We start from the raw sequence: 26,055 nt of genomic DNA, 5'->3' as shown, positions 1-26,055 counted from the left end.
AGGAAACTCTCAGTTTGCTAGACTGTGTGACGGGGAGCAAGTGGGGGGAGGGGTGGATGGAATCCAGAATTTTGACTGCAGAGTGGTTTTGATCATACATTTAAGAAATAATTAATATTTATGCCTGTTTATGCCGTGGGATCTCTGACATCCACAGTAGACTCCACTATATTGAAAATTGTATGACATGCAGATACACACCACCAAAATAACTTTAAAAAAAGATGATGGGTGTGAATTTTAAATAGATGGCATGATTAGCAACAAATTCAGGATAGAGGAAAAGAGACACTTTTCAGACAATGTAAACAGTCACCAGCTAAGATAGAGGGTTTTTAAACAACAATAACAATAATAATAGAGTTGGAAGGGACCTTGGAGATCTTCTAGTCCAACCCCCTGCTCAGGGAGGAAACCCTGTCTCTTCTTAAAAACTTCCAGTGTTGGAGCATTCACAGCTTCTGGAGGAAGGTTGTCCCACTGATTAATTGTTCTCTCTGTCAGAAAGTTCCTCCTTAGTTCCAGGTTGCTTCTCTCCTTGCTTAGTTTCCATCCTTTGTTTTTTGTCCTGCCTTCTGGTGCTTTGGAAAATACATTGACCCCCTCTTCTTTGTGGTGGCCCCACAAATATTGGAACACTACTATCATGTCACCCCTCATCCTTCTCTTCATTAAACTAGACCAGAGGTAGGCAACCTTGGCTATTTTATGATTTGTGGACTTCAATACCCAGAATTCCTGACTTCCGGTAGCGCTGCTGCACCAAATGGCAGCGTTTCTGAAGCCGCCCAATCTTGGGATGCGTTAGAGCACCCGGAGGCAGCGAAAATCAGCTGTCCCGTGGCGCCGAAGTCTCTCCCTCAGGAGAAGAGGGAGAGGCGAGCTTGTTTGGGTAGAGGTAGAGCTCCTCTGAGTTTGGGGGCTAACGGAGTGAGTTCCCTCGGAGCCCAGGCTTTCTCCGCTCCCAGGACGCTTTCACTCCATAAAGGAGTGGAACTAGACGCGACAACTACATCTGCTGCTTAGATGGGACTGTGAGTATTTTTTTTCTTTGAGAAGCAGGCAGAGCGAAGCAGGAGGATTTGAATTTTCAAGTTGGATTTTAACTTTAACTCAGACTCATTATCTTCTTCAAGTTTTAAGCTGATGGAAATGGAGTAAAAATGGCGCTGGAATGTTGCTTTCTTGTGTGAATTGACTGTTTTGGAAAATTGTTATATTTTGCAACATAGCAAGAGATACAATTTGCAACTGATTCTACCCAGTACCGATTTTGTGTATTTGAAAGCTCATCCTTTTTTTATTGAAGGATAAGGAACTTTGGGAGAAAAACTTTTATTTTTTCTCCCTTCTCCTTTATTTTTTTTTTTTTTTTGAACTTTGATTCTGCTGGAAGTAAGAGGAAATTGAAACCTAAGAGATGGCTGCAAGGCATGGGGGAAGCCCTACAATCTCTAAAAGTGTTATTTCTTCACCTTTACCACAAGCTGCAGGGCAAACTACAATGAAACCTACAGCACAACCACCTTCCCCACCACCACCTGCATTTACATTGGCAGACATTCAGCAAGTTGTGATGCAGTCAACACAAGTATTAACACAAGTATTACAGCAAGAAACAAAGGAAACAATGGAAGAATTTGTTAATCAAAACAAACAGATGAGGGAGGATATAGTGCTTGCACTTCAGGGCTTGGCTGCACATATTGAACGCCTGGATGTTCGTGTGGATTCAGTTATGGAGTATGTGGAGAATCTGGAAAATAAAATCATCAGTGCTGAACAGAAAATAGACAGAGCAGAGGTTAAAATTGATAGAACAGAAGATGAAGTCATCATTTCACAATATAGAGACATGGAGTTTGCATTGCACATCAGAGGCCTCAAAGAGAATCCTAAAGAAGATTTGGAATAGGAAGTGGTACAAGCAGTGGCTCCTGTCTTGAAATGTGAACCTGAAGAATTACTTAAAGAAATGGATAAGACATTTAGGGTTAATTCCTGGATTGCTAGACAGAAAAATTTACCTAGAGATGTAGTGATTTACTTTTCCAGGAGATCAACTAGAAATTCTATTATCCAGGCTTTTTATCAGGAAAGATTCCAAATTGCAGGCCAAGATATTATAATTTTAAAGGAGATACCTCCAAAAATTCTTAGAAAAAGGAAAGATTTCGCTTTTCTGTCCGATGAGCTTAAGAAGTGACAAATTCAGGGAAATACCCAATGGAATTGTGAATTATGCAGGGACGAGGTACAGGTTGAATACAATTTTAAAAGCAAAAGATTTTTATACTAAGGTCCTTAAAGCAGGCTTACCACCGTCTCCTCGAGTTAAAAGAACAGAAGTAAGACAAGAACACAAACAATTGAGTGAAGGGGCAATGTCATTGCCTCTTGAGGAGATGCGGCAGGCTGAGATTATGGAGCAGAGTTTGGCGTTAAAGGAGGACCCGAAAGAACAGAGGATGACTAGGGCTGCATACAAGCGTATAGAAAAAGAGCAAAAACAGAAGCTTGTATCTGGTCTAACTATGCAAGGTGCGGCTGTTTTAGAGCCTGTGGGAGGAGCACATCTGAAGAGAGCAACAGGTGATCTTCAGGCTATGTTCCAAAGGCTCATGGTCACCAGAGATGGTGAAGTTCCTGACATGGAATGTTAATGGCTTAAATTCACCACAGAAAAGAAAGAAAGTATTTTATTATTTGAAACAACATAAAAATGACATTGTTTGTTTACAAGAGACACATATTGCATTAAAAGACCAAAAGTATCTGGCTAATTCCCGACTGGGAACACATTTTGCATCTTTTGCTCTGGACAAGAAGGCTGGCGTGGTCATTTATTTAAGAAAAGATTTTTCGGCTAGATTAATTGAATCGGACAAACAAGGGAGATATGTTAGTATTGAATTAATGCTACAAGGAAAGAAAGTTCTTCTTATTGGATTATATGCTCCAAATCAACAACAGCAAAAGTTTTTTAAATTTTTACATCAGAGACTAATTGAATTGGATTACAAATCTGTTATTATGATGGGGGACTGGAATGGAGTTTTGGACCCATCTGAAGACAAGAAGGGATCCTTCAAAAACTTTTCTAATTCGAAATTGCCCAAAGCTTTTTTTTATTTGAAGGAGGATCTGGAATTAAGAGATGTATGGCAGGAAAGGCATATGAAAGACAGAGATTTTACTTTTTTTCGGATAGACATAAATCTTTCTCTAGGATTGACTTTATTTTAATTACTACTGATCTTTTCTCTAGGGTTAAGAACGTTAAGATTTTTCCTAGGACATTGTCGGATCATAGTCCTGTTTGGTTGGAGTTTTTTGCTGAAGATGGTAGTAGAAGATCCTGGAGACTGAATGAAAATTTATTTACAAATGAGGTGTTCTTGCAGAAATGTAGAGAACATGTGAAAGAATTTTTTGTTATAAATATGCATAAAGGTACATCGATGGGAATGGTTTGGGACGCCAGTAAAGCTTATATGAGAGGGGTCTTGATTTATATGAACAATGCTTATAGGCGTAAGCAAATGCAAAAACATATAGATCTTGAGGAAGAGATTAAATCTAAGGAGAAAGATTTTATTTTGAATCCATTGGATAATAATTTAAGGATTTCAATACATTTATTGAAAGAACAATTTAGTATGCTATTGGCTGACCAAGTAGCAACTAATTTGCGTTATGCTAGACATAATACTTTTTGTAACGCTAATAAGCCTGGTAGGTGGTTGGCTTACCAATTAAGGAAGAAACAGAAATTACGTACTATAGATAAAATAGAATATAAAGGAAAAGAACTCTATCAACAAAAGCTGATTAAGAGGAGTTTTTTAGATTTCTATTCAAAATTATATTCTAAAGAAAACATACAAGTTTTAGATATAGATAAGTATTTACAGGAAGCTCATTTTCCGAGACTTTCAAACGAACAACAACTTGAGATGAATCACTTAATAACATCAATGGAAATCTCTTTAGCTATTAAACAGTTGAAAGTGGACAAGACCCCAGGAACAGATGGATTAACAGCAATTTATTATAAAATGTTGTTGGTTGAAATGATTGAACCTTTAAAGATCTTTAAAGGCGGGGGGGTGAAAATGCTGGAGTGGTGGAGACGTCGTTTAGCTGGTTTCCGAGATGGCTGACGGTGAAGGGAGTGGGCCTCTCTGATATGGTGACCTGGCCTGGTGGTGGAACGCGGACGCTGTTGCCTCGGACATTTGTGAGGCAAAATTTAATCTCTGCGCCACCAGAAAATCATTGGACCATGTTGTGGTTTCCCTTCTTGACTGACTATCATCCAGTCTTTTTTGCAACATGGAAGTGACTTATATAACCGGAATCTCTCCTACCATTTTGTGACCATGCCGGCTTATTAATCCTAATGTATTTCATAGATTCTTTGCTCTAACTCCCTCCCCTTCTCCCCCCTCCCCTATAATAGAAGGCCCGGGTTGTAACCACTGTGGGAGAGTGGTTAAGTTTTTACATCTGCTGCCTCCCAGAGGTGAGAGCTCTGGGGGGTATTGCTCCCCCGGTTTGCATGTACCAGGTTTCCCCCCGGCTTTGACCGCCGTGAGAGGGCGGGATTCGATCTGTTCTGGGATTTCCCAGCTCTAGTGGCAGTGGAGCTGGGCTGGCTCTCTGGTCACTTGCCTTCGATTTATTTATTTTGAGATCCTCCCATGTTGATCTGGTCTGCCTTGCTGTTTTTTTTGTCGGACTTGTTAAGATCATGCGTCTGACTTATTCTAGCACGACCTTATACGCTCTCAGGGCCCCCCCCCATCCTGGGAGCGACCCGCCTTACTTTTTACACCTCCTCTTGATGAAGGACCCGAGTGTTGGGACCCTGAGAGATGGCTGGGCATGGGTAGGGGCCTCCGATATAAGCCAAATAAGAGGCCCCTGGTTAGTTTTTTGGTTAAATTTTTTAGGAGCTTAGGGAGGGGGGTGGGAACTTCTTTTGGTTGTTCGGATATGGGGGGCAGTCCAGCAACCACTGTTCAGGCCAGGGCCAGGATTGATCGCGGAGGGGAGGAGCGGGGGTCGGTCGCCCCCGGGGCTCCAGGGCAAGTCGTGGGAATGTCTATTCCCATGATGTTAGGGAATGGCAGCAGGTGCAGGAACAGAGGGCCGTATCGATCTCAGGGAAGGCCTCTCCGCTACTTGCAAGCGGTGAGGCGTTCCGACCCTCTTGTTCTGCCCCGAGGTCCCGGGAGTGAGGATGTGCAGCCTCCTGAGCTCCGGCTGGTGTACCTGAATGCCAGGTCTGTCGTTAATAAAGCTCCTCTCGTCCGTGACTTGGTCGAGGGTGAGCAGGCGGACCTGGCTTGCATCACGGAGACTTGGTTGGGCCCAGAGGGCGGTATTCCTCTGGCTGATCTTTGCCCACCAGGTTTCCGGGTGCTACACCGGCCTCGGGCTCAGGGTAGGGGTGGGGGAGTGGCTGTTGTTATGAGGGAGACCTTAGCTCCGCGGGAGGCCACCGTTCCGCAGATAGTCAGGTGTGAGTCTCTCTTCTTGAGATGCGGCCCTGGTGCGCAGTTGGGCTTGCTGCTGGTGTACCTTTCGCCTAGTCACGCAGCAGCAGCCCTGCCTGAGCTTCTCGATGTCCTCTCTGGGTTGGTGTTTGAGTTCCCGAAACTTATAGTTTTGGGGGACTTCAATCTACCATCTCTGGGAGGATCATCTGAGTTGGCTCGGGAGTTCATGGCTTCCATGACGGCCATGGACCTGACGCAAGTAATTTCAGGACCGACTCATGAGGGAGGCCACACCCTTGACCTAGTTTTCTTATCTGGTCGGTGGTTAGATGATCTTGGTGGGGGCTCCCCAATTATTATGCCCCTGTCATGGACCGATCATCATCTCCTGCGGCTGGTCTTCTGTTTTGCCACCCCCCGCCGTGGGTGTGTGGAACCAGTTAGATGGTACCGCCCCAGACGCTTAATGGATTCCGTGAGATTCCAGGCAGCGCTGGGGTCCCCACCTGCCTCCCCCACTCACAGCTCGGCAGATGCCTTAGTGGAAGCTTGGGAAAGGGCAGCCACTGAGGCTCTTGACCGAGTTGTACCCTTGCGGCCCCTGACCCGATGCAGATCCCGTCGAGCTCCATGGTTCTCCGCGGAGCTCCGGGAGATGAAGCGCCGGAGACAGGGCCTAGAGAGCGGTTGGAGGTCCAGCCGATCCGAATCCGACAGATTGCGACTAAGAACCCATATTAGGTCTTATCTCGCTGCGATAAGGGTGGCGAGGTCTAATCACTTCGCTACCCTTATCGTGTCCGCAGATAATCGCCCGGCCGCTCTGTTTAGGGTGACTCGCTCCCTCCTTAATCAGGAGGTGAGGGAGGAACCCTTGCAGGGTCGTGCCGAGGAGTTTAACAATTATCTGTCGGACAAAATCACTCGGATTCGGACAGGTCTGGACTCTGACTGGGCAGAGTCTGGCGATCAGGACGCGGGTGGTCTTGTCGATATCACTTGGGAGGAGTTTGATTCTGTGACTCATGAGGAAGTGGACAGGATTATGGGGAGACTGAGCTCCACCACATGTTTATTGGACCCGTGCCCTTCCTGGCTGGTTTATGCAGCCCGGGAGAGGACACGCAGCTGGTTCCAGGCAGTTATATCAGCTTCTTTGAGTGAGGGTAGCTTCCCTGCCATCTTGAAAGAGGCGGTGGTGAGGCCCCTCCTCAAGAAGCCTGCCTTGGACCCAGCTGTATTGAACAACTTTCGTCCGGTCTCCAACCTTCGCTTTCTTGCGAAGGTTGTTGAGAGTGTGGTGGCGCATCAGCTCCCTTTGGTCCTGGATGAAGCAGATTATCTAGACCCGTACCAATCGGGTTTCAGGCCCGGGCACAGCACGGAGACGGCATTGGTCGCGCTGGTGAATGATCTCTGGAGGGCTCGGGACAGCGGTCATTCCTCTGTTCTAGTCCTATTAGACCTCTCAGCGGCTTTCGATACCATCGACCATGGTATCCTGCTGCGGCGTCTCAGGGGATTGGGAGTGGGAGGCACGGTTTTACAGTGGTTCTCCTCCTATCTCCAGGGACGCTCGCAGTCGGTGTTGACAGGAGGGCAGAGGTCGACCGCGAGGTCTCTCGTTTGTGGAGTTCCTCAGGGGTCGGTCCTCTCGCCTCTCCTGTTCAACATCTATATGAAACCGCTGGGTGAGATCATTCGTGGCTTTGGAGTTGGGTATCATCAATACGCTGATGATACTCAGCTTTTTCTTTCTACCCCAAACCACCCCAGTGATGCCCTCAACGTGATGTCCCGTTGCCTGGAGGCGGTTTGGGTCTGGATGGGGAGGAACAGACTTCAACTCAACCCCGACAAGACCGAGTGGCTTTGCATACCTTCATCCCGGGTCTATTCGGATATTCCATCTCTTTCTATGGGGGGTGAATTATTACCCCCGTAGATAGGGTTCGCAACTTGGGAGTCCTCCTAGATTCGCGGCTCACCTTGGAAGATCACATGGTGGCTGTGACTAGGGGGGCTTTCGCCCAGGTTCGCCTGGTGCGCCAGTTGCGGCCCTATCTAAGCTGGGATGATTTATGCACGGTCACTCACGCGCTCGTGACCTCTCGTCTAGACTACTGCAACGCTCTCTACATGGGGCTGCCCTTGAGGACCACCCAGAGGCTCCAACTGGTACAGTATACAGCCGCGAGAGTTGTGTTGGGAGTCTCCCGATACTCCCATGTGACACCTCTGCTCCGTGAGCTGCATTGGTTGCCAGTTGTCTTCCGGGTGAGATTCAAGGTGCTAGTAATGGTGTTCAAAGCCCTCCATGGCATGGGGCCAGAGTACCTCAGGGAACATCTGCTGCCGGCATCAAGCTCCCTGCGACCTGTGCGTTCCCACAGAGAGGGCCTCCTCAGGGTGCCACCGGTCAGAGAATGCCGACTGGTGGCCCCCAGGGGGAGATCCTTCTCTGTGGGCACCCTGGAGCTATGGAACCAGTTACCGGTTGAGCTCCGGACGGCGCCCGATCTGCGCTCCTTTCGCCGCGATCTGAAAACATACTTGTTCGAGCAAGCCGGCCTGGCCTGAGGGGGGATTGGTGGGGTTTTTTATTATTTTTATTGGGGTTTTTACTATGTATCAATTGTATTTTAATCGGGCATGCATTTAATTATCTTTTAGTTTTTGTAAATTTCTGTATTTTATTCTTGCCCTGTACACCGCCCTGAGTCCTCCGGGAGAAGGGCGGTATAGAAATATTAATAAATTAAATTAAATCTTGTTTAATGAAATTCAGACTGGAGGAGCAGTTCCTCCATCTTGGAGGACAGCTTTTGTATCATTGATTCCAAAGGAGGATCAAGACCTTACTCAACCTAAAAATTATAGACCTATATCACTTTTGAATACAGATTATAAGATTTTTGCTAAAGTATTGGCTAATAGATTAATGCAAGTTTTAAAACAAATGATTCATAGTGATCAATCGGGATTTATATCTGGAAGGTATATGAAATATAATGTAAGACAAATTGTAAATTTGCTTGAATATTTGGATAAGAACAACCAAGTCCCTGCAGCATTGATATTTTTGGATGCAGAGAAAGCTTTTGATCAATTGAATTGGCAATTCTTATTGAGAGTTGTTGAGGAAATGAATTTTGGAGAAGGGTTCCTACATTCTGTTAAAGCTATATATCAACAACAAACTGCACAAATTATAATTAATGGGGGGGGCTAACAGAGACGTTTAAAATTGAAAAAGGTACAAGACAGGGATGCCCCCTATCACCATTATTGTTTGCTTTAGAGATTTTATTAATTAAAATTCGAGAGTCCTCTATGATAAAGGGAATTAAAATAAAACAGAATGATTATAGATTGAGAGCTTTTGCTGATGACTTGGTTGTGACAGTATCTCAACCAATACAATCGGTTATAGATTTGATGGAAATTATAACTCTGTATGGAAAGGTTTCTGGGTTTAAGGTGAATAGTAATAAGACTAAGATATTATCTAAGAATATATCTATGAGTGAAAGGGAAATGTTAATTAAATTAACAGGTTTTGAAATAGTAAAAAAGGTTAAGTATTTGGGAGTGTATATTGCAGCTTCAAATGTAAAATTATATAACAATAACTATGAAACATTATGGTTGAAGATACAAAGGGATTTAAATAATTGGAAAAAATTACAATTATCTTTACTGGGAAGAATCGCAGTTGTTAAAATGAATGTTCTGCCGAAGTTTCTCTTTTTGTTTCAAATGATACCTATATTGAAAAAGGATGCCAACCTTGATGAATGGCAGAAGGGTATTAATAAATTTATCTGGGCGGGGAAAAAACCAAGAGTTAAATTTAAGATTTTACAAGATGCTAGGGAAAGAGGGGGACTCAAGGCGCCGAATTTGAAACTGTATTACGATGCGGTAGTCTTGACATGGGTTAGCGATTGGCTTAATTTGACTAATAAGAGAATACTTCACCTTGAGGGTTGGGATTTGGTATATGGATGGCATGCATATTTGCTTTATGATAAAAAGGTGGATAGGGCTTTTAAATCTCATATTCTTAGAAGTGCCTTGTTGCATGTCTGGAAAAAGTATTATTATAAGTTAAATTATAAAATACCGATTTGGGGAATTCCTGGACACGCGATAGAAGGTGTATCTATGGGAGTGAGTTTGGATATGTTTTCCTATAAGGAATTACTTAGATTGGAAGGGAATGATTGGCAACTTAAATCATTAGATGAGTTAAGACAAGAAAACATAAGTTACTCTTGGTTCCAATATACCCAATTGAAAGCTAGGTGGAAGTTGGATCAGAAGGTTGGCATCACAATTACAGATGAAAATTTAGTAAAACAAATTAGAGATTTAAATTGTGCACATATAGAGGATATATAATGTTTTAATTGAATTGGATTCAGAAACGGAATTAGTTAAAGATTGTATGATAAAGTGGGCACAAAATATCCAGGAACCAATTCCATTGGATACTTGGGAGGTAATTTGGGTTAGAAATGTTAAATTTACTCAGGCTCAGAATTTAAGAGAAAATTTTTATAAAATGTTTTATAGATGGCATTTGGATCCCAAAAAGTTGTCTAACATGTATCCTAACTTACAGTCTATATGTTGAAGATGTGGTAGTTTAGAAGCCACCTATTTTCATATGTGGTGGACTTGCAGAAATATAAAAGCTTTTTGGGTTAAAATTTGGTGGAACATTCAAAAGATTTTTAAGAGAAAGATAAAGTTCTCTCCGCAATTGTTTTTATTGGGCATTGTTGTAGATTGTGATGTTAAAGAAACCAATTTGATGTTGAATTTGATAACAGCAGCACGGTTACTGGTGGGACAATACTGGAAGAAGGATAGTTTGCCTACTATAGAAGAATGGGTGTTTAAAGTATCGAATCTTGCAGAAATGTCTAAGATTTCTGCTTATTTGAAGGATCATTCACAAGAAAGATATATTTCAGTTTGGAGGAGATGGATAGATTATATTCAGAATAAATATGGGACTAAAAAGTTCCATTTAGCTTATGAGTAGATTTTAGAGGGATATTGTTATTAATTTTAGTGTTAGTACAGTACTTTGTATGTATCTATGTTAAAGGGGAGTTAAAGCACATTATGAATTTGGTTAATTTTATATTATGGATAATTTTTAGTTAGAATATGATTATTATATGGCGGCGCCTGGAATGGCTGCAGCTGCATTGGCTCTTGAAGGTGAATAGTTTTGGGAGGGATAGTAAGGGCTATAGGCCACATGATCAGGAAGATTTTAATGTGTTTGAGCAACATGGTGGAACTAAGGTAACATACGACATACGACCGACAATCTTTGCTGGCATGGCGAGTTTCTAGTTGTTTTGAAACTGTTGGTGAGACCGTTAAAAGTCGTTGGCGCTGTTTGAATTTGTTCTACCAGCAGCAAGATCTGACTGCTGGCCCAGTGATGGATTCTACTGCAAATCAGGGCTGTTTCCAGAGGAGGCAGAAGAGAAGACCTGGAGCTTATGGGGCGAAGGAACTGGATGAGGCTGTCGGCAGGCCCAGAGGAAGAGAGAGAGGCTTTTGGAGGAGTTGGTGGCAGTGGCAGCAGTGTGCTCCAGGGGCGAAAAGAAGCAAGGCCTCTTTAAGGAAAGGATGGAAGAGTCAGGATCAGAAAAAGGAAAGAAGGCGAGGTTGTAAGAATACAAGCTAACTTGAGGGCTAATCCACATGGAGCCCCATTTCCATCTGTCCTGTTTGCCATCGTTCACTCCCTAGAGACTAAAATGGACAATGTGAAATTTGAGCGGGCCACGAACAAGGAGTATATATCAGAGGTGGTGACCCTTTGAGAGCTGTATGCAACGAAATTTCATTTTGATGTATGCCGATTGGTGTACATTCAATGTGACAATAAAGTTATCATATCTATAACCCTGTATTTAGCTCTGGGAAGTGGGGGGAGGGGTGGGTTGGGGTGGGTGGGTTTTGGGGATATGTATTGTAAAATCTTTTTTTGTAAAACTCTTTAATAAAAAAAATACCCAGAATTCCTGAGCCAACCATGCTAACTCAGGAATTCTTGGAGTTGAAGTCCACAAGTCATAAAAGAGCCATGGTGAACTAGACATACTAAACTAGACAAAATTTTGGAGGACATGAAAAATATATTTTCCCAACAATCCAGGATATTCATAACATGGATCTTGAAATTATAATTAGCCTCTTCCTGAATTACATATTATTTGGCAACTAAAGTTGCTTCCTTAAAAGGTATTTACCTGCTTAAAATATATAAGTCAATTTATTTTTTTTGAGGAGCAGAAGGCTAGGACAATATCTGCCAAAGGAAACTAGGCTCACGTTTTGTGATAAACTCTGCAATTGCAGTGCACAGACTTTTTCAAGAGGGGATAGATATGCCTTTACACAGTAATACTCTCTTTTTGGCACTCTACAAATAAATAAGTTTTTTGAACAGAACCCATGTTTTCCCCTCAAAAGAGAAGTTTGTGTTGAAAGCCAACAGATTATAGGAAATCTGAAATATTTGGGATGGACTGCCTCTAGCTAACAAGCCCTCTCTGTGTTCTGAAGCCCATTTCTCCCACTTATCTATGGAGATTCTCAGACATCCAGGTCATATTTGTCCCAAAAATGCTAAAGAAGCTGAAGAAGCTTCTTGGATGAGAAGCAAAACGTCTTCAAAGAAAAACAAGAAAGTCCAGTTGCCTCATGAAAAAGTTTGAGATTTCTCCCAGTTCTTCTAACCTAAATTCAAGGAGAAAAAAATCACAATTGTGCAGATGGGGGTACCCTGATTGTGCGTGCAAAAACAAGCAGTATGGGAAAGTTAGGAGTCTCTTTTTCTCCACCAGTTGTCACCAATAGGGGGCAGGGTTCATCTTTGTTTCAAAGACATTTCTGCGGTCATATGGCAAAGCGTGATGTGATGGGGTGCTGCTACCTTCTCACTGAAGTGGTACCTATTTATATACTTACATTTGCATGCTTTTGAACTGCTAGGTTGGCAGGAGCTGGGGCGAGGATGGGCGCTCACCCCATTGCATGGTGCTCAGGTCTCAAACCTGGGTTGTTGGCTTTCTAACAGACAAGCCCCACATCTTAACCACTAAGCCACTATGCCACCCTTAAAAAAATTAAACCACTGGTAAATGATAAATGGAAAGTTAAAGCACTGAGAAATGTTGCACAGTTGCTTTGTTCAATCCAATTCCCAAATTGACAAAAACAGGCAAGCATAGTAGGCTCCCCACACCCACACCAGAAAGGTCACTGGATTATTCCTTTGTCTTTTGCAGTCATTGATGGATGAAATGAAGAGAGGGGAAAATTCCAAACATTGGGTATAAAATCATTGCCCAACCCAACTCAACAATCTAAAGCCCCCTAAAGCTTTTTCTCCGCTCACCAAGCAACCCTTTTCTGCATCCACATCTTACAGTAGCCACTAGAAATAGGACTTGAACCTATTTGTGAGTCTGACTTTGAGATCTGCAAAAGGATCACAGGTTCCTCACTGACACACTCCCACCCACTTTTCTATGTCTTTCTGTACCATTCACAAAGACCTAGTTAGCAGAAGGAAATGGTGCCTGAATTTCCAGCGATCAGATTCCACCCATGTTGCAGGTAGGACAGGACTGGAAAGCTCAGACAGATTTAAGATACAATGTAAAGCAAATCAAAGGAGGGAGAAGGCATGGCTGGTGAAATGTTTCTTAATTGTTTGAGTGGTTTAATATTGTCACCTACACAGAGAGCTTCCTATTTTCCATTCCTTTTGGTTTCCCTGCCTTTACTTTTTTAGGGAAAGAAGGAAAAAGGAAAGGAAGGGAAGGGGAGGGGAGGAGAGGAAAAGAGGATGTTGTGTAGTGAGCTCTTTGCTGGCAATAAGCGAGATGAGAGGTTGCAAACAGGAACATGTGTTTATTGAGGCAAACAGGAACAGAACTGAAACAGAGGCTTCTGCACAGCTACAGTTGGCCACTAGGCAGCGGCCAATAAGTTTAAAGGGGTGTTCTTGTCTAAGAGCCGGTGTAACAGCTCTGCCACTGTGGCCTTTTTAGGAAGAATCATGTGGTAAAAATTTAGGAGGCCCAGGAATGCTCGGAGCTCTGGTTTAGACCTAGGGCTTCGTGCCAGCTAAATCACCATCAGCTTGGACTTTGCAGGATGGATGCCTTCGGCATCAGTATGGAACCCCAGGAATTCCATGGAAGGGACCCCAATTTTACATTTGCCCCTCCTCAACTTGAGTTCCACTGTCTGGAACTGCTGAAGGACAGCTTTGAGCCATCCTGCCAGGACCTCAGTGGACTCTTTGGCAATGAGTACATCGTCAAAATATGGGCAGACCCCCGGAATACCCTTGAGTGTATGCTCCATTATTCCCTAGAAGATCGCTGGGGCTATGCTAACCCTGAATTGGAGGTGCTTGACGTTAAAAGCCCCCTTATGTGTCACAATAGTGCCAAATCTAACTTAGCAAACATGCTACCCCCTTGCAGCGATGCCAAGATGTGGCTAACGACTGGCACCAGATATGCATGCTGCTGCAGTGCCCGGTTAATGGTGCACTTGTAATCAGCACAAATCCTGATCTTCCGGTTGGCCTTAAGTGGCATTACAATAGGAGTTTCCCACTCCCCCCTGACTGACCAGCTTGTCCAGCTGTGCATCAATGTGCTTTAACACAAAAGGCACATGACAGGGGTTAACCCTAATTGGCTTTATGGAGGGATCAAGCTTAAAGGCAATCGGAGGTTAGGTTTCGATACCAGGTTTGTGTCGAAAACATCTGCGAATTCCTCGCAGACTGACGCCAAGTTCACCACTTGTGTTCAGTGGATTCTGGTTACTTGAATGCCCAATGCATCAAACCAATCAAGCCCAATGAGGCTTGTTCTCTGGCCCTCCACCACAATGACATCTAGGGCCCCTGAAAACCCCTTGAATTTTACGGCCAAAGTGGCCTCACCCTTGATGGCTACTCGAGAGTTCTGGAAGTCTGTTAAAATAATATCAGATGACTGAAGTTTGGCCCACCTCTTGCTGCGGTTGCACACAAACCGGAAAGTCTCCAGGGAAATAATGGATTCAGATGAACCAGTGTCCAATTCCATCCTGCAAGGAATGCCTTGCAGCTCGACATGAAGCCGAAGTTTTGGCTTAAGGGGGCGGCGAGCTCCAGTGCAGCAAACACTCCGACAACTGGAGCAGAACCCTACTCTATGCTGGCCCAGGGCCCCAGTACCTCTCCTTATCAGATTGTCTGGTTAGTGGTCCTTCTGGCAACCTCTACAGACTGCTGCAATGTAGCCGGTTTTCCCGCAGGCCCGACACATGGCTGTCTGGAACCGGCAGTCTGCTTGTTGGTGGCGGCTGCCACAGCCCAAACACTGAAGGAAGGGAACTGCTTTGTAAGGGGGCTGTTGTGATTCAGGGTCAGCCTGTGGGTTCGGCAGTTGGGTCGGACGACTCAGAGGAGGAGGAGGGGGGTGTTGAAGAGCTTGCTGATGATGGTTTTGAGGCTCTGCAGAGCCCTCAGCCAAGCCCCTCCCACCTGGTGGAGACCCAGCTGTGTGAGCCTGACAGTGTGAATTAAGATGACTCACAGCTGGCCCTGTTCAAGGACGCCCGACGCAGGAGGCAGTCAATCAGGAGTAAACAGAGGAAGGCAATGGGGCATCTCAGAAGGAGGCAGAGAGAGGCCACGCCCTGAGCTGTATTTAAGGGGAATGTGTGGGAGGGCTGGTTTGCTGAAGGCAACCGCTTGGATAGTTCCTGTTTCATAGCTCCTGTTTCATGGTTGGTGTCTGTTTTATGTTAATAAATTTGGCAGGCTTTATTCCAGCCTCTTTCCATTTGTAAAGGGGTTGTCCTTGCCTTTTCTGCAGGGCCGGTAGCAGGCTGGTACAGAACAGGGGCTTCAGTTCCTTGTTGCAATGCCTTTGGATCTTGTCAACTTTGTGGTCGGAGTCGACGTCTTCTGAATGCTTGGCGTCCTCATGGTGGATGTGGATAAATCCCCATGCTGCTCACCGGCATGGTGGCCATCCTCTTAGTGCTCTTCTGTGCCCTGCCATTCCTGGGCTTCAGCAGCAATGTGAAGTACTGTCCGGGCATCGGATGATGCGCTGGCAGTCCCCATGCAGGGCCCACCTGATTGATCCGCAGGGTGCAGCCGCACCTTCCAGACTCTCAGGCACACCAAGGAGCTGGGCCAGTTGATCCTGCTGGCACTCAGGACTGCCCTTTTCACCACCTGCTCTCTGCCACTGATTAGCTGGTCGGGTGGGGGAAGAACTAATGGGAGAGGATGGACAAGAAGGAGAACTGTTCCCAGTTCAGCTTCGGCGCCCACCGAATGCCCTGTGGCTGCCATCAATGCCTTTCTTCCCCCGGGATGCAGCTTAATTTCCCAAAAATTAAGGGAAGAGTATGAGGGAAGAGTAAAGCGCTCCGAGCGAGCACCCGCTTTGCCTTCAGAATTTCCTGTTGGGTCTCATTTTTTCCACACGGGGCTGGGAAAATTTGCTTGAAATCTCTAGCAGTCCATGCCAAAAGTGCAACAGATGAACCTGCATCTGCTGGGGAGGGGATGGAGCAGTGATGCCCCCTTGCTGTTTCGGTGAGTTGGAGTGGTTGGGCTGCTTCAGGACTTCCTTCAAGTTGGGATGGTATTGTCTGCAAAATTGGTCAAATTATTTTTGGCCACTGGAGGCAGAGTAACCAACAAGCACTTAGAAATTGTATATTAAAAAAACTAAAAATGCAGCATTTTCAAAACACTGGAGCCCATCGGCAGAGGTCGGGGCCGGCCATACGGAGTCTCCAGCTGATCAGCTGCCCTGGATGCGGCCTCCTGGGTGCACAGCATCGCACTAACCCGCCGGGAGCTCTCTGTGATGCCATACACCCAGGAGGCTGCATCCAGGGCAGCCGATCAGCTGGAGACTCGGTACGGTCAGCCCTGACCTCCGCCAACGGGCTTCAGTCCACAGAGAGCTCCCGGCGGGAGAAAGGAAGGGACAAAGAGGGAAGGAAAGAAGGAAAGGAAGGGAGGAAAAAATGAGGAAAGCCCAGATGCGGGCCAAAACAGGGAAAGAGTGTGTGAGAGAAATCCCCGGCTGCAATTCCTGTGCAAGATTTCCTGCTTGCAAAAGGAAGGGACAAAGAGGGAAGGAAGGAAGGAAGGAAGGAAGGAAGGAAGGAAGGAAGGAAGGAAGGAAGGAAGGAAGGAAGGAAGGAAGGAAGGAAGGGACAATGGGAGAGAGGGAGGGAAGGAGTGCACCCACCCCAGTCCCACCACCCTCCACCAGAGACCCATGGATTTCCCCCCCACAAGCACCCTGCAACTTGAGGGAGGGATGGAGGGACAATGGAAAGGAGGGAGGGAAGGAGGAAGGGACAAAGAAGGAGGGAAGAAAGGAAGGAAAGAAGGAAGGGACAATGGCAGAGAGGGAGAGCACCCACCCCAGTCCCACCCCCCTCCACCAGATACCCATGGATTCCCCCCTCACAGGGACCCTGCAACCTGAGTGATGAGCTCCCCTCCCCCAGCCATTGACTTTGCTTGTCAAAAAGTTGCAAAAGGTGATCACATGTCTCTGGGACACTGTGACCATCATAAGTATAAATCAGTTGCCAAGCATTCGAATGTAAATCACATGACCCTGGGGATGCTGCAACAGTCATAAGTGTGATAAATGGTCATAAGTCACTTTTTCAGTGCCGTCGTAACTTCGAACGAATTGTTGTAAGTCGAGGACTACCTGTACTTTATCATTTTTTTCCTCTTTTTTTGGTAAAGTTTTTGACACCTTGCTGGGCGACTGGTGGTACTCGGACATTGCCTTATCCTAAAAGTGGCACAATGGGTGAAAAGGTTGAAAAGCCCTGATTTAGAGCAATGTGTGAAGGTCTTCTAGATGGGGAAGGCAATGGCACAGAATAGCCAATGGCCAAAGGAGGCAGACCAGGTCTTATTATGGTTTTGTCCGAAAGCTCTCCATTAAATTGGAATACCAGTCCCATGGTGAGGAATGCATATACCACCCCATGTAAGGAAGGCTGATCAACATATTTTTTCTGGTTCTCTCTATCTTTTCCATTGTTACAAAGAGCTGCTTAATCTCCAGTAAAGGTGAGAATTCAGATTTTTGATATAGCTTGTTCCTGTGTGCCCAGAAGCTTGTTTTTAAGTAATTTGTATTACCAAAGATTCAAAGCTTCAAACTCATTCTTTTATATATCTTATTGTTGCCCAAAACTCCTGTCCCCCCCAGAAAAATAAAATAAAACCTTGTTTATAAAAAAGAATCAATTCAATGGGAGCTGAGAATCAATGAAATGTCTTTCCTCTGCCCATTTTTCCCCTACAATAAATCATGAAACTCAATATATAAAAGATCAAGAATGAGTGATTTAATTGTGGAGTCCTAATATGTGAGTGACAGGCACCCCCTGCTGGAATTTCTGCTCTTCACAGAATGTAGTGTTAACACAACTGCTGCCGCAATCTCTAAAGCAAAATGAATGCCCTGTGTTTTGCATTTGCCTCTCTAGGGCAATGCTCCTTTCTCAGCCAGTCTTGCAACGATGTTCACTTGGCCATATGTAGCACATTTCAAGCACATTTGCTTGAACAAAGTGATACCACGCCAGGAGGAACAGGTTGCCTTTCACTTCAACTTTGAGAATGATGGAATCCCTGACTGACAATTCAGAACACTGGCTTATCCAATGAAAGAACAGAATAGATGAGAGATGAGAGATGAGAGATGAGAGATGAGAGATGAGAGATGAGAGATGAGAGATGAGAGATGAGAGATGAGAGATGAGAGATGAGAGATGAGAGATGAGAGATGAGAGAGAGAGAAAGGGAGAGGGAGAGGGAGAGGGAGAGGGAGAGAGAGAGAGGGAAAGAGGGAGAGAGGGAGAGGGAGAGGGAGGGAGAGAGAGAGAGAGAGAGAGAGAGAGAGGGAGGGAGAGAGGGAGAGGGAGAGAGAGAGAGAGAGAGATCCCAAAGTCCTGACTGTATGTGAAAATGAGCATTTGAGTTAATCTCCAAATCAGAAGAAGATATTTCCTGAATATCAAATCAAGTATATCCATCTGACTGGATATACTTACTGTATGGTATGCAATATCTGCCCACATATGGACACAACTTAAAAAATATGTAGGCATGCTTGGTAAGTTGAAAGTTGTACTTAAGCTACTTCTGCTGAAGAACAGTTGGCTTTTACCAGACATAGTTGGAAAAATGTATTAATTAAGCATTAATGAAGGTTAGAAAATAGAATAATAGGATTAGAAAGAATAATAGAGCTGGAAGGGACCTTGGAGGTCTTCTAGGCCAACCCCTTACTCAAGCAGGAGTCCCTATACCAGGGCTTTTCAACCTTTTCACCCATTGTGCCACTTTTAGGATATGGCAACATCTGAGTACCACCAGTCGCCAAGCAAGGTGTCACAAACTTGATGATCAAAAAAGAAGAGGAAAAATGTGATGAAGTACAGGTAGTCCTTGACTTACAACAGTTCACTTAGTGACTGTTTGAAGTTACAATGGCACTGAAAAAAGTGCCCCCCAAGCCACAGCCGAGCAAGACATCTGCCTGCCCACCCGGTGGCGCTCTTCCTCCTGTTTGAGGTTTTCATTGTTGTGAGCATTTCTGTTGAAGATTGGCAGCGGGGGTGGGGTGGGGGGGGTGTTTGGTTTTTATTCTCCCCGTCTGCTGGATGGTTGCAGCAGGTTTTGGTCACTTCACATGACCCTGGGACACTGTGACTGTCATATATATGAATCAGTTGCCAAGCATCTGAATGTAAATCACAAGACCCTGGAGATGCTGCAACATTCCAGCTAATCGGCACTTCTTCTGGGCTCAGAAGTGCCAGGATCAATGCCGAGCTCCAGCTGAAGCCTGGTGCTGATCCTGGTGCTTCCACTGAGCCCTGACAGCCCCAAAGAAGCACTGATCCTGGCGCTCCCGCTGAGCCCTGACAGCCCTGCAGCTCCAGCCATCTCTCACTCAGGCTTGTGCGTTGCTGCCACCAGTTCAGCTCATTCCCCTCCCCTGATATTACTTTTCTAGGATAGTCTCGTACCACCTGCCAGGTGCCAATGTAACACAGGTGGTACCTGTACCACTGATTGAAAAGCCCAGCCTTATACTATGTCTGATCTCTTCTTGAAAACTTCAGTGATAGATCACCCACAATTTCGGAAGGCAAGCCCTTCCACTGGTTAATTTTTCTCACTGTCAGAAAAGCTTCCACCCATTACTTCTTGTCCTGCCTTCAGATGCTTTGGAGAATAGGTTGACCTCCTCTTCTCTGTGACAACCTCTGAAATATTAGAAGACTGCTGTCATATCACCCCTAGTAGTATAAACTCTCCCAAATTAGATAACTCTATTTTCCTTACATACAACTTGGACATATACATATATGCCAATCCCCTTGTGGGTTAATGGAGATAATAACTAAATAATATGTTTAGGGCTATCCCAGAGTTTCTTCTATGTAACAGGTTGAATTTTGAGACCAGTTCTTATTCTAACATCCTTAGCTCAAAGAAAAACTTTCTTTATTCTTGCACTGTATTTATGAGAAGGGTCACTTTTTATCTGCCACTCCTCACCTTTCATCAGATACTTTGAAGAAAGTAGCATGTTAGCTACTAGAGAAGAAAATCTACTCTGATCCAAAGACAGTTGTCTTTTTTACCATTTTTTTGCTATCAGACAATCTGAAAATACTTCTGAATATGTCAGCATCATGTTTTCAGATGCCTCATTTGATCTTTTGCTTTAAGTTCTTGACAGGCTAAAAGAATCTGTTCTCTTCTGATAGGCTTTAATGCCAAAATCCATGTGTATCTACAGGGTTGTTTTTTTAACCCTTAAATAATGGCAGCTTTGAAAAATTGGTTAGACAGCAGCAAAGAAGGCATCCAGTTTCTGTAAGGAACACGCAGATTTGCAGATAAAAATTGGTGGTGCCAATTTGCTCCAAAATCAAAAAAATTTGTCCAAAGGAAGCATAAGTGTTTGAAATCTCTCATTTATAATAGCTGTATTTTCCTGTCCCAACATGTTTCAGAACAGGTTTGGTTAAAAGGAAAAAAAAACCCTCACTTTGCTTCCTCTCACTTATTTGAAATACAAGCCAATGCTAAATTTTTGCATTTGCTACTTCCCCAGTGGAGCTGTTAGAACTTATTAGGAAAGCTAGCCATCATAGAATTTCATTTTCTCTCAGTCCTGAATACGCAGAATGCCAATGAGCTTCTAATGTGCCATTTATTTTAATAATCCATTGATTAATTGATTTGTTGTTTCTAAATGACATTTCTTATGATACCTTTCCTAAAAAGAAAAAGTCTATCCTTTTCTCATGTAAACATGAGGACTACCCTTCAAGATAAATGGAACATCACAACTACCCTTCAAGATAAATAGAATGATTATCATGTTCGGCCAATGAACATCATTTCTATACAGATCTCTCCAATCTGAAACTAGTGTTGTAGCTCCTACAAGACAAGAAGACACCTAACATAACTTTTTGGGACATAGAACGCAGAATCTTCCATCCTTTCCAGGATGAGTGATGCATCTGGAAGTGGTTCAAAAGCCAGGTACAAAGAAAAGGGGAAGGTGTCAACCTATTTTCCAAAGCATCAGCAGGCAGGAAAAGAAACAATGGATGGAAACGTAGAACAAAAGAGATATCTCCTAACACTGAGAACAATTAACAAAATAGAATAGAATAGAACTGGCAGGGACACTGGAGGTCTTCTAGTCCAGCCCCCTGCTCGAGCAGGAGAGCCTACCATTTCAGATAAGTGTCTAGTCTCTTCTTAAAAACCTCCAGTGATGGAGTGCCCACAATTTCTGAACGGCAACTGTCCCACTGGTTAATTATCCTCACTATTAGGAAGTTTCTCCTTAATTCCAGATTGTTTCTCTCTTTGGTCAGTTTCCTACCATTGTTTCTTCTTGCCCTCTAGTGCTTTGGAGAATAGTTTGTGGCAGCCCCTCAAATACTGGAATACTGCTATCATGTCAACCCTGTTTCTTCTTTCCTTAGACTAGCCAAACCCAAGTCCTGCCAGTGGAAAGGCTTGCCTTCAGAAGTTGTGGGTGCTCCATCACTGGAGGTTTTTAAGAAGAGACTGGACAGCTTGGCCAGAAGGTTAAACTAGAAGACCTGCATGGTCCCTTCCAGTTCTATTTGTTGTTGTTAGTTGAGAAGTCGTGTCTGACTCATCGCGACCCCATGGACAACATTCCTCCAGGCCTTCCTGTCCTCTACTATCTTCTGGAGTCCATTTAAGCTCATGCCTACTGCTTCAGTGACTCTATCCAACCACCTCATTCTCTGTCATCCCCTTCTTCTATTGCCTTCAATCTTTCCCAGCATTAGGCTCTTCTCCAGTGAATCTTTCCTTCTCATTAGGTGGCCAAAGTATTTCAACTTCAGGATATGGCCTTCTAAAGAGCAGTCAGGGTTCATCTCCTCTAGGACTGACCGGTTTGTATGCCTTGCCGTCCAAGGGAGTCACAGGAGTCTTCTCCAGCACCATAGTTCAAAGGCCTCAATTCTTTGGCGCTCAGCCTTTCTTATGGTACAACTTTCACAGCCATACACTGCAACTGGGAAGACCATAGCCTTAACTATACGCACTTTTGTTGACAGGGTGATGTCTCTGCTTTTTAGTGTGCTGTCTAGATTTGCCATGGCTTTCCTCCCCAGGAGCAAGCGTCTTTTAATTTCTTGGCTACAGTCCCCATCTGCAGTGATCTTGGAGCCCAGGAAAATAAAATCTGTCACTACCTCCATTTCTTCCCCATCTATTTGCCAGGAATTGAGAGTGCCAGATGCCATGATCTTGGTTTTCTTAATGTTAAGTTCCAACCCAAGTTTTGCACTCTCCTTCTTCACCCGCAACAAGAGGCTCTTTAGTTCTTCTCTTTCTGCCATTATCATCTGCATATCTTAGGTTGTTGATATTTATTCCGGCAATCTTAATTCCAACTTTTGATTCATCTAACCCTGCCTTTCTCATGATGTGCTCTGCATATAAGTTAAATAGGCAGAGCGACAGTATACAGCCTTGCCAGACTCCTTTCCCAATTTTGAATCAATCAGTGGTTCCGTGTCCAGTTCTCACTGTTGCTTCTTGGCCCGCATATAGGTTTCTCAAGAGACAAATAAGATGGTCTGGTATGCCCATCTCTTTGAGAACTTGCCATAGTTTGTTATGATCCACACAATCAAAGGCTTTTGCATAGTCAATGAAGCAGAAGTAGATGTTTTTCTGGAACACTCTAGCTTTCTCCATGATCCAGCGTATGTTGACAATTTGATCTCTAGTTCCTCTGCCTCTTTGAAATCCTGCCTGTACTTCTGGTCATTCTTGATCCACATAACTGCTGGAGTCTAGCTTGTAGGATTTTAAGCATAACTTTACTAGCATGTGAAATGAGTGCAATGGTGCAAATTCTATTCTTCTGTTATTGTCAGTATCCATTTATATTTCATTTCTAACTCACTCTCTGTGCAAACCCAAATCTCACCCCACCCCCACTTACTGGATTCTGCCATTCCCAAGGAGGAAAGAGAAGACAGGGGAGTTTATTGCCCCATCTCTTTCCCTTAGATGTAACTTTTTGTTTATTCAGACTGCCTGTTGGTCATCGCAAAAAGACCAAGGAAAGGAACCCTCTCCCTCTGAACTAGGAACAACTAAGAAAGGGGGTGGGGAGAATTCTGGCTCTTGCTGATGAAAGGAATCTTTTCCTTCTCTGATTTACGAGCAAACAAGAAAAATGGTGGTGGGAATTCTGGCTTGTATCTCTGGATGGAATTTGAAGGGAAGGAAGTAATTATGTTGCAAATAGAATGATGATTCTCCCTTTCCCATGAGGGGTTTGACACCTGAGACTTGACTGATCGGGGACTGACCAAATGGACTGAGGGGTAGGGTTTTGCTCGGGGACACTTTAAAAATATTGATCTGTGAGACAGTTTTTAGATCCTGTCTATTATATCCTCTGTCATCTATGTCTTAGTAAAAGTTCCTGCTTGGACAATCTTGTCTCCAAGAGTTTTTCTTTCCTAAGATATGGATTGGAGTGGGTTCTGACATTAGACAGGATCTGCATTAAGAGTCAACCTGGAAGAAAGAACCTTACTGGGGGACTTTGCAAAAAATACAATGTCTAACGAAGCAAGGGAGGAGGAAAGCCCCATGGAAAGGGAGTTTTCCTCCCAAATGAAACCCCACCAACGGTCGGAAGCTGAAGCATCATATTTTTTATTTTTTATTTTATTTTAATTCCATTTATATCCCGCCCTTCTCCGAAGACTCAGGGCGGCTTACAAGCTTAGCAGTAGCCTTCATTCTATGTATATGCCTTATTATGTATATGCATTATTACAAAGTCAGCTTAATTGCCCCCAGCAATCTGGGTCCTCATTTTACCTACCTCGGAAGGATGGAAGGCTGAGTCAACCTTGAGCCTGGTGGGATGCGAACCTGCACTAATTGCAGGCAGCTGGTGTTACTTAAGGAGGAAGTATATACCTCCGGGGAAGAGGTGGTGGAGACACACGACTGCAAACCACAGTGGTTGATGGGCATTGGAAGGAAAAGTGAGTGGGAAAAGATATCGAGGAAAGTGATCCTGAGGCGGGGTGGCTACCAACCCGAATTGAAGCAAGAGATGGAGAGCTCCCTGCGAAGAGGACGGGAGTTATGCACCACATGCAGAATGGATCCTAGAGAAAGCTATTGACCTGATGAAGAAAACCCTTAGCTCATTAAGAGAGGAGAAACCTGAATACCGCAGCCGCACCAGCGCCTAGGACCGCAGCTGGAGAGACAATGGGGGGGATCTGGAATCTGCAGCACCAGCGCCATCTGCTGAACCAGGAGCTGCCACCTCAGCAGCACCCACCCCCTGCTGAACCACAGACAGGGATCAGCATGGGGGGCAATACCCCCCGCAGTGTACACACCAATCGATTCAAAGACTACCACCCCTGGAAGTGAAATTCAGGGGGGAGCCACCACGCTTGGGGTTTTTCCTAACTCATGTCCTCAGTTATATGGAAGAATATGGACGGGACATCCCCAGTGACAAAGCCCGCATCCGCATCGTGCAATCAGCCCTGGATGGACTGGCTGCAGACTGGGTGGTGAACCTGCATGACTCCAATGCCCCAGAACTCAACAACTTCAACTGGTTCATGTCATCTTTGAGGAGGTGATTTGAGGACCCTCTGACTGATCGTAAAGCCCAGAAAAGAATCAAAACAGTGAGCCAGGGTAGACGGCTGATGGCTGAATATACCCAAGAATTCCAAGCCATTGCCAATAAGCTGAACTTGCCAGAAGACATCCTCCTTAGGCATTTCAAAGACGGGCTAAACTACAACCTGTATGATGCTTGCCTGCCTCGAGGAGACCCACACCATCTCAATGACTGGTATGTCCTGGCAGAGGAGTCGGAGATAGACCTACTGAAGAGGCACTGCCGAGGGAAACCATGGGCCCGCCCGCCACCCGAGCAAACATGCAAGCCAGCGAAACCACTGACTACGGCTAAGAAATCAACAGGCTGTTTCAAATGCGTGAGGGTCACCATGCCGCAGAATGCCACTCAAAAGCCCCTCAGTGCAAATCAGAGCCATCACCATCCAGGAGATCAGGGAAGTCCCAAGGCAATGAACCTGCCGTGAGGGGACAGAGGCTGTAGAGTCCCCGACCCCTGCCAAGGACTGGGAGGGGATTCTGGCCTACAATGCAGGAGCAGTGGACACCTCGGAAGACGGCTCGGAGGGAGAAACCTTGGTAAGTGGATCCATTCCACCCATCCTTAAGACAGTGACTATATTAGCTTCATCCATGCCCAAAGCCATCAAAGTAAAAGCCCTAATAGACTCTGGCTGCACCCTCTGCCTCATCAGCCCAATGCTGGTGGGAAATTTGGGCATTCCGGTGAGGAGACCAAAGCAACCAATGTCTTTTGGCCAGCTAGATAGGTCCATAGTGGGGGGGGGGTCCCAGCTAGCCTAGCCACCTTACCAGTTCACCTGTCCCTGGGGACCTATAAAGAAGACATAACCTTTGTAGTGACCCCAGACATGGAATGCCCAATGATTTTAGGGCTGGAATGGCTTAAGAAACGAAACCCCTGGGTAAATTGGAGGACAACAGAACTCAACTTCCTGGAGGGGGAGCATAAGAGCTTAAAACCCCAAAGCACCCCCTTCAACCCAAAGAGAGGAGACAACATTACTGGTGGAAGAGAAGGGGTTACCAGAAATACTGGAGGAACACAGGGACCTTGCTGAAGTTTTCAGTGATGAACGGGCAGATGAGCTTCCCCCTCACCAACCCACAGACTGTGTCTCAGCACTGCTAACATCAAATGTTATTGCTTGACAAGAGATGAAGAAATAGCTATTTCATATGTTAAACTTGTGTATTGCTTTAAGACATTTAGTT

Source organism: Vipera ursinii, assembly GCF_947247035.1.
Source record: "Vipera ursinii genome assembly, chromosome: 13".
Lineage (NCBI taxonomy): Eukaryota > Metazoa > Chordata > Lepidosauria > Squamata > Viperidae > Vipera > Vipera ursinii.
Note: the sequence above shows the minus strand (reverse complement) of the source record.